Source organism: Pteropus vampyrus, unplaced genomic scaffold (assembly GCF_000151845.1).
Source record: "Pteropus vampyrus isolate Shadow unplaced genomic scaffold, Pvam_2.0 Scaffold663, whole genome shotgun sequence".
Lineage (NCBI taxonomy): Eukaryota > Metazoa > Chordata > Mammalia > Chiroptera > Pteropodidae > Pteropus > Pteropus vampyrus.
The window spans coordinates 482408-492353 of record NW_011889444.1 but is presented as its reverse complement, the minus strand read 5'-3'; the positions used below and the strand labels follow the sequence as shown (position 1 = coordinate 492353).

Sequence of the window (9946 nt, the reverse complement as noted above, 5' to 3'; positions counted from 1 at the left end):
GAAGTGTCCTTTCTGCATATGCATGTGTGAGATAATCAAGAAATAAGAGCCAGTTTCCTTCAAGCTCTAGCTGTTGAAGGACCATGTAGAAAGCTCATTGCCCTGTACACTGGACACAGGCAAAAGGACACTGCTAATTACACTCAATATACTATGCACACCATGGATACAGCTCCATGTATAGAGAATACACCTTCTGTATTTCTATACCTGAGTGCCGTGTGTGTGTGTTTACAGGGAAGGCTCACTTTTCTGCATATAGTGTGTTCACGTGTAACTGTACATAAAGGTAAAGAAAAGGATCTCTCTCACACACAGCAGCACTAAGAACAGCAGTAAGAAGAGCTCCCTCATTTAGCCCCTATTGATGGGAGGGTTAGGAAAGATCTCTGGTCTGCCTGCTGGGGTGGGAGTGTCTGCATGCAGGTCTATGTCATTGGGTGTGTCTGGAGAATGGGGTGGTGAGAAATCTCACTGTAGCAAAACCTCCATGTGTTTATTTTCGCAGAACAGGTAGCAAGGAACATAAAGACCTACCCAATTCATTCTTCTGAACAGCGGCCTATTAGTGCACAGCATCCATGTGTCATAGTGTGTTCATTAGTCTCCCGCCTGAATGTAAGGGTAGCAACCTTGTTTGTTTTGATCTCTACTATGTCCTGTGACTGACATAGTACCTGGCATCTAGTAGACACTCAAATATCTGTGGAAGGAAGAAAAAAGAGGAGGGAAAGTTGCCACACAAAGAATTCTAACCTTCTAAATGTAGACAAGGCTCCTTTCTTTGAAGTCCTTGAACAGGGGCAGTGATTCAAGACAGCACTGACACCTACACTGAATGAAGGAAATTGATGCTCCTGGTCAGGGGCCCACTCTGCATTATGTGTCTGTGTGTGTTTACCCATTTGGGCCCTTCTCCTGCACAGTGTGTGTGGGATTGTACTGAGGTTTAGAAGATTCTCCTACTCACATCTGGTATGAGACCAGGATGGGAGGAGCATGTCAAGTCCCAATGCACAGCCCACCCACCCTCAGGACATACGAGAATAATGAATGAGGAGTCCATTCTGCAACCTGCAAGGACGGATGTGGCTCATTCTCCTGTAGGCCAGCTACCGAGCACAACACCTGAAATAGAGTAGGTACTCAACAGGTAGTTGTAGAAAGGAGGAGAGGAAAACACAGAGGTGCTCTGTCCTATTGAAGATGGTGCTGCCTCTCTCAGAATCCTTGCCCAGGTGCATTGCATTCAGAAAGCACTCTCACCCAGGTAGCAAGGATTAGAGAGGGGGAGCCAGAACAGAAGATTCTAGCACCTGCACCCTCTGTGTGTGCATTTAACAAAAAGGCTCACTGTTCTTGCCCAGGACGTCTACGTAGGATGGAACTAAAGTAAAGAGGTTCTCCTACACATATCAGTGTGAGATCAGGAATGAGAAGTATCACACTTGTGTGTAAGTTGGTGGGGGGGGGTAGATAAGGAGTCCCCAAACTGGCCCACTCCCTCTCGGTACATGCAGGGGTGGTGGGTGGTGATAAAGTCCATTCTCCTCCCTGGTCTGTCTTGTTCACTCTTCTGTGTCCAATGCTCAGCACAGTACCTAATGAATACTATTTGTGGAAAGAAAAGAATGAATGAGGGACAGAGGGCAGGCAGGCATGCAGTAAGCAGCTGAGAGGTGATGTACAGATCCTCTGTTCATCTACACTCAAAGGAGGCTCACCCTCCAGAATCCTTGCCCCAGTGCATTGCATTTTGAAAGCACTCTCAACCAGAGACAAAGGATGAGAGAGGGGGAGCAGAGCAGAAAGATCAGGCACCTGTACCCTGTTTGTGTGTGCATGTGCATATTTAACTCTCTAAGTCCTATTTCTACAAAGCATCACTACATGTATTTAATAAGCTTGATACATCTGACCAGGGTGCACATATGTATTCATTCTCATACACAAGGTCATATGGCCATTTTCTCTCAGAAAAAGCCTCTAAATATGTACTGTGAGTGGCGTGTTTTTCAGATCATACATGAGAGTCTGCATGGTTGGCTGTGTGTTTGGAAGATAACAAGAAGGCTGGCACAATCTGTATGCAGTCACACATGTGCATGTACATGTTGGAGGATGGCACAGTAAAAGGGATACTTTATTCTTTTCCATTCCTCTGCTAAGCTATAAGCTCATTAAGGGCAACAACTGGTTGTGTCAGTCTCATCACCCAGAGTATGTTTCTCCATTATAGTATCTGACATACAGTAAGCTGGTATAGGAGAAAGTTCATGGCCTGACATAGAGGTAAGCCTGTCCACAGAGAATGAAGTCCATTCTCCCATAGCTGTCCTTTAGAGAGCCCAGAGATGAGGACTCTGGGCTAGGGATCTTGTCTATCTTATTCACCACTATATCTCTAGCAGCCAGTGCAGGGGCTGGCACCTCATAGCAAACTCAAATATTTGAAAGAATGTGGGAAAGTAAAAGAGGTGATGTATAGGTACCCAGTCCTTCTACATGCAGACAAGGCTCGGCTTCTTTGAATCCTTGAATAGGTGTGTTGCACTAAAACAGCACTCACACCTAGGTTCCAAGGATTTGAGAGGGAGAGCAGACAAGGCTCAGGCACCTGTCCTTCATGTGTGTGTGTGCACACATGCAGCTATGACAGATTCTTGTTCTCATGTATAGTGTCATTTATGAGTGATTGTACAGAGGCAGAGAATGTTCCCTCCTGTATAGTTCTGTGTGAGATCAGAGAACATTCATGATTTTGTGTATTTGTGGGTGACAGTGGCAATAAGAAGTCTACTGTGACCCATCCACCTTTGGGGCATGTAAGTGCAATGGCTAATGAGGAATTCCATTCTTCTCCCTTGACTGTAAGCAACATGAGGGCAGGAACCAGGCATGTCTTATTTACTACTATATGTTCATTGCACAATTTAGTAGCATGTATAAAAGAGGCAACCCGTAAATATTTGTGGAAGAGATAGAGGATGGAAAGGTGCTCTGTCCTAAATGAAGATGAAGCTCTCACTCTCGGAATCCTTGCCCAGGTGCATTGCATTCCAACAGCACTCTCACCCAGGTAGCAAGGATTAGAGAGGGGGAGCAGGGCAGAAGGCCCCTCGAGGGTTTAACAAGAGGGCTCACTCTTCTTCACAGAAAGGGTGTTTACTTGTGAAGATTCTTGAACATCACATTAAAAATGTCTAGCTGAAGACATATTTTGTCTTCTCTTGGATAATAACAAAAAAACGACAAAAAGGTATAAATCTACAAGAACAAAGAGACTGGGAGGATAGAGGAGAGTGAGCAAGAGGAAGAAAATGAATGTGAGATATCACCAAAGCTCATTATCCCCCAAATCCTTTGTGTGAATATGTGACCAGAAGACAGTATAGGTGAGTGCAGTTGTACTCAAATTTCAACATGCATCAGAATCACCCAGAGAGCTTGGCAATATAGAGACTACAGGGGTTTCTGATCCCATAGGCCTGCGGTAGGGCCAAAGAATTTGCATTTCTTACAGGTTCCCAGGTGATGCTGGTCTGGGCCAACAATGGTGTAGGGAAAAACCATGGACTTTGGTATCCTCAAACCCCAGTTCAAATCCAAGCTCTACTACGAATTAGTTTATAGAATCAACCCGATTTTCCCAAGGTCAGGTACACTTCTGAAAAATGGGGACAATAAAGCCCACCTCTTAATGGTGCCAATAAAAATGAAATAGGATGACGAACATAAAGTGGAGCACAGCACCTGGCACACAGCTATCACTACGGCATACCTCACTTTATTGACCTTCACTTCATTGCATGTCACAGATGTTACATTTTCTACAAACTGAAGGTGAGAGTGCGAGAGGGATGTAGCAGGTGAATGGCTCAATCTCCTGAATGCTTTATGGGACTGTGTGTATCAAGGAGTACCCAGAGAGAGGGGAATGAGTCAGAAAGTGAATTTCGTGAGTGTGTGTGTGAGGGGAGAGAAAAAAACAAGTGAATGTAAGAGAATGGAGACATTTGCCCCCATGAGTATGAAACCCAAGGCTCCAGTGTATCCTGTCTCTGAACACTCACCTGCCTGTTATTAGCCACATGTGGGCCTCCCATGCATGCTCATCCTCCTGTCTACCTTGCTTATGTGTATGTGCATGTGTGGAAATACAAACATGGAAAAGGAACATGTAAACTACACCACAAGGATACAATCAGAAAAATCCAGCCTGTGGGAAACTGCAGGAAAAATGGTTCACTTTCTTCCAGCAAATAAATTATAAGCAGAGAAAAAATATAGATGGAGGAGGAAGTTATAATTCAGAGACTACGGATACTTACCAACCAAATAAAATGTATGGACTTTATTTGAATCCTAGTTTATGATATTTTTGAGACAATTAGAAATTTGAACAGTGGATATTTGATGACGTTAAGAGATTGTTAAGTGTAATAATGGTATTATGGTTATGATTTTTGTAAACAAGATTTCTCACTGTTTAGAGATACATACTAATCATTAGCTTTCCCTTTCCTCTATATCTTGCTACTTCCCACCCCTGCTCCTGCCACAATGGCATCCTTGATATTCCTAGAATACAGTAGACCTTTCCTGATTGCCCAATTTGATCCTGAAACTCCACCGCTGTTTCCACTGCCACTGCCTTACCCACTCCTTATCCCCCTTTCCTGCTCTATGATTCCTCAGAGCACTTATCACCTATTGGCTCATTACGTATTTTACCTACTCACTTTGTTCATTGCCTATCTTCCACCCCCAACTAGGACAGGGATTCTTGTCTTTTTATCACTGATGTATCCCTGTTGTGTAGTAGAGTACCCAACACATAGTAGATGCTCAATAAATATTTGTTGACTAAATGAATGACTCATTGAATGAATCAACTGCAAATCCTGGGTCTGGAACTAGTACAGAGAAAGCTTACACTCTGACTCATGTCTATGTGACTGTCTAAGAAGACACTACCCTCTCATGCAAGTAAGTATGCAGTTGAGAAGGCATGTACCTGTGTGTGTGCACTTCCATTGTGTTAAGGAACAGATGCTCCTTAATTTCCCTTACACATTGAGTTCGTGAGCATTAGCTACAAGGCCTCCTTTCCATCACACCCCATGTATGGGAGTACTAAAAAGGATTTCTCTCCTTCCCCATAGGTGCTGGCAAGGAAGGAACAGGTCTAAAGATTCCCTCCTTCTAGGTTATCCTTGTCACTGACTGTGAAGACCTATACTTTGTATAAGAAAAAAAGGCAAGAGAAAACTCCTTCTCCTGCAAGATCTATGTAGGACTGAGGTGCAAGAAAGGACACAGGGCAGTGAGTTGTTCTCCTTTACACCACCTGTATGTGTCCATCTTTTTGCAAAGGGGTGTATGTGCGTACATGCACAAGAGAGCAAGGAAAGCTGAGGCTCACCATCCTGCAAACCCTGCATGTGGGAGGGGTTTTCAGCAAGTGCACCCTCCACCATGCAAGGGATGTGAGAGAGGGAGCAGGGAAAGGCTCACTCTCTTGGCACAACATGTGGAATGCTCTAGAAAGCAAGGTGCATCAGCCTGGGGGTTGCCCATGGGCAGCAAGGGATCCAGCCAAGGGAGAGGTGCTGGTGGGTAAGCCAGGAGGGGTACACATGGAGTGGGACAGTCATCCATGGCAGGTTTGGTAGCAGTGAAGAGGCTACATTAAGACCAAAACCATCTTCCATGTGTGTGTTTGTGCTCATGCCTGTGCACTGGAGAGGAATGAGAAGGCTCACCCTCCTGCAAGCCTTGGGTGTGGGAGGGTAATTAAGATGGCAACAGTCCTACACTCAAGGCATGTAAGAGAGAAAACAAGTCAGGAGGCTTGCTCTCCTGTACACTGTGTGCATGTGTGTGTGTGTGTGTGTGTGTGTCCCAGATAACTTGGAGATACACACACACGTACACACACAGAGTTATATATAACTGTATATAACTGTGCCCCAGACATGCTGTAATGAGAAGGTATGTCTTCATGTTAGTTCACATATGTACCTTCAGGAATGTTCACTACTACCTATTTTTTCCCATTTTCTTGCTTTCTTTTTCTTTATTTTTATTCCAAGCATCATTATGGTGTTTTCTACAGGGCACTGTTCTAAGTGCTTTCCATATGTTAGCTCATTAAGTCCTCATAAAATATTTACAAGGTAATCATTACCATCACTATTTTACAAGTGAAACAACACTGGACCATGCATAGAGGACACACGATAAAAAAATCTCAAAATTTTACATGCCAGTGTTTAGAAAGAGGACCCAAAAATGAAGGCTCAATCTTCTGAGAGAGGGAGGGAGGAAAGGAGTAGGGGAGAGAGAGGGGAAGAGGGACAGAGGAAGGGAGGAGCGAGAGAGAGTGCATGTGAGAGCGAGCAAGTGAGCGAGAAAGAGGGAGAGAAAACGCTACACCATGCAAGGCATATGAGAACGCCTCATGGAGGGAGGTGTGGGTCTGAGAGTGAGGTGGAGGGGATTTTGACTCCAAGCGTGCTAGATATAATAGGGAGGCTTATTCTCTTACATGCCTGCTTGTGGTAGGCACAACACTGCTTGTGGTAAGTGTTAAAGTAAGTCTACAGCCCTACACACTAGGCATGAAAAATGACCGGTTCTAGGTGTGGGAAGACAGAGTACAAGAGGGTCAGAGAGAGAGAGAAAATGTGATCAACTTGTTAAGAAGGTTCACTTTGGTGGCAAATCATAGGAGGGAGATTCAAAACATATAGCTTTCTGAAGGCAAAGGATGTGAGATAGAATACAGTAGTTTCCCCTTATCCACAGTTTCACTTTCAACAGTTTCAGTTACCCATGGTCAACTACAGTCCAAAATATTAATGTAAAATTCCAGAAATAAACAATTCATAAGTTTAAATTGCATGCTGTTCTCAGTAGTTTGATAAAATCTCTTACCATCTCACTCCATCCTACCTGGGATGTGAATCATCCTTTTGTCCAGTGTATCCATGTTGTATATGTTATGCTACCTGCCTGTTATCGACTGTCCTGGTATCACAGTGCTTGTGTTCAAGTGACTCTTATTTTACTTAACAGTGGCCCCAAAGTGTAAAAGTGGTGGTGCTGGCAATTCAGATGTGCCAAAAAGAAGCGGTAAAGTGCTTCCTTTGAGTGAAAAGGTGAAAGTTCTTGACTTTATAAGGAAAGAAAAAAATTGTATGCTGAGGTTGCTTATCTATGCTAAGAACAAATCTTCTACACGTGAAATTGTGAACAAAGAAAAACAAATTCATGCTAGTTTTGCTGTTGCACCTCAAACTGCAAAAGTTACAGCCACAGTGCATGATAAATGCTAAGTTAAGATGGAAAAGACATTCCATTTGTGGGTGGAACACATGAACTAAAAACATGGTCCAATTGACAACAATGTGTTGAGCCAGAAAGCATTGAGCCTATAAGAGGATTTCAGCAGGGGATCCCCTGAAGTTGAGTGACACCAAACCATTTACTGCAAGTAAGGCATGGTTACACAGATTCGGGAATAGGTTTGGACTGCAAAATATAAAAATTACTAGAGAGGATTTTCCAGTCAAGATGACAGAGTAGGTAAATACTGTGTTGACTTCCTCTCACAATCACATAAAAATTACAACTAAACTACGGTACAGCCATCATTGAAAATCAGCTGAAGTATAGCTGAACAGAAGTCCTACAACTAAGGGCATACAGAAGGGGCCACCTTGAGACTGGCAGGAGGGGCAGAGACATAGAACAAACTGGTCACACACCAGCATGTGGATTGAAAATTGAGAGGACTATCTCTGCTGTGGATGTCCTCCTGGAGGAGTGAGGGTTCCCGACCCCACACCCAGCTTCTCAACCCAGGATTCCAGGGCTGGGAAGAGAAGTCCCCACAAAACCTAGATGTGAAAATCAGCAGATAGTGGCTGAGTGGGGCAGAGAGCTGCAGGGGTCCCACACAGCAACCTACACGCTGTTGGACTCACTCACTCTGAGCTCCAGCACTGGGGCAGAGGCTCAAAAGATGCCAGGGACATACGGGGAGGAACTGAATTGACTAGCTTCAGTTCGAGGAAGCTTCAGTTCAGGACGAGGGCTGAGGGGGCAGTTTTCTCCCAGAGAGAAGTGCTGGCAGAAGCCATTGCTTTTTTGTTGAGCCTTCCCAACTCCTGGAATGCAGACCCAGGTGGTTCCCATATCTGAGTTTCCATCAACCTGGCTAATACTGGTTGTCCTAGCCTGGTGATACCCTGAGATCTCACCCCGCCCAACTTTTGGGCCAACCCAAGCCACATCCAATGACTTTTCCATACAAATGGCTTATCTTGGTTCATGCTGTGGACTTTCCTAAAATCTCTCAAAGGTTCACAAAATGTAAACAAGCAGCATCTGATCTCAGTGTACCCTGTACCTCTTGCTGAGCAGCCCCAAGCCTGGCACTGGAAGCTGGCGGCCTTGGTTCATGGCATGGCCTTTCAATACATCTTCAACCCCAGCACAGGTGTCAGCCATCTGCAGATTGCTTGATGGCTCATGCTAAGTGGCCCCGGGCAGGGCAAAGGCTATAGCTGAACTTCGCCTGCAGCCAGGCCTTTCCCAGGAGGCCCCAGTGCCAGCATGCCTGGTGGTAGGCTTCTGACCAAGCTGGAGCACCACCTGGGGCTGCATTTGAGGATGACACACCCAGAGGGCAGACTGGGCAGGCACCACAGCCCTCCTAAAGCCAATCTTGCTTCATAGGGTCAGCTACTGTGTAAAAGTTCCTCCACTGTAGTCACCAGCCAGTCCTCACAACCAATCGGCCAAAAGTCAATCTCTCCCATTCATGTGCAAACAACAACCAAGGAGAGCACACACAACCCATACAAGAGACATACCTGGAGCGCCCAGCTCAGGTAACCAAGGAAGACTGTGATGCTAGGCCCTAACAGGACACCTATAATATAAGGCCACTCTACTAAGACCAGGAGACATAGCAACTCTACTTAATACATAGAAACAAACACAAGGAGGCAGCCAAAATGGGGACACAAGCATGTCCCAAATCAAAGAACAGAGCAAAGCTTCAGAAAAAGAACTAAATGAAATAGAGCCAAGCAATCTACCAGAGGCAGAGTTCAAAACACTGATTATAAGGATGCTTAATGAAGTTAAAAGTAGAGTAGATGAACTCAGTGAGAATTTTAACAAAGAGATAGAAAACATGAAATACAGATAGAAAACAAAAAGAAAAAAAACAGAATTGAATACAATAACTGAAACGAAAACTACCTTAGGAGGAATCAGCAGTAGATTAGATGAAACAGAGGATCAAATCAGCAATTTGGAAAACAAGGTAGCAGAAAATACCCAATCAGAACAGCAATGAAAAAGAAGAATCCAAAGAAATGAGGACAGTTTAAGGGGCCTCTGGGACAACATCAAGTGTACCAACATTCACATCATAGGGATACCAGAAGGAAAAGAGAACAAGGAATTGAAAACCTATTTGAAGAAATAATGATGGAAAACTTCCCTAATCTTGTAAATGAAATAGACATATGAGTCCAGAAAGCACAGAGAGCACCAAACAAGATGAACTCAAAGAGGCCCACACCAAGACACAACATAATTAAAATGCCAAAGATTAAAGACAAAGAGAAAATCTTAAAAGCAGCAAGAGAAAGCAGTTAGTTACCTACAAGGGAGCACCCATAAGACTGGCAGCTCATTTTTCAATAGAAACTTTGCAAGCCTGAAGAGACTAGCAGGAAATAGTCAGAGTGATGAAAAACAAGGACCTACGACCAAGATTACTCTACCCAGCAAAGTTATCATTTAGAATCGAAGAACAAATAAAGAGCTTCCCAGACAAGAAAAAGCTAAAGGAATTCATCACCACCAAACCAGTATTACAGAAAATGTTGGGGGTAGAGGGGGGAGAGGAGGAGGAGGAAGAAGA

General features: G+C 44.2%; 1 long non-coding RNA gene across 2 annotated transcripts in view; it reads right to left on the bottom strand.

The window, feature by feature from the left end:
• Nucleotides 1–348: 348 nt before the first annotated feature.
• Nucleotides 349–9946, bottom strand: part of LOC105309054 — an 82201-nt gene continuing 72603 nt past the window's right edge. The window contains exon 5 of one of the 2 annotated variants that reach the window (XR_002778209.1): nucleotides 349–703. This is a non-coding gene — a long non-coding RNA (uncharacterized LOC105309054). The remainder of the gene's footprint in view (nucleotides 704–9946) is intronic. The other variant, XR_897363.2, reaches the window with a different exon arrangement.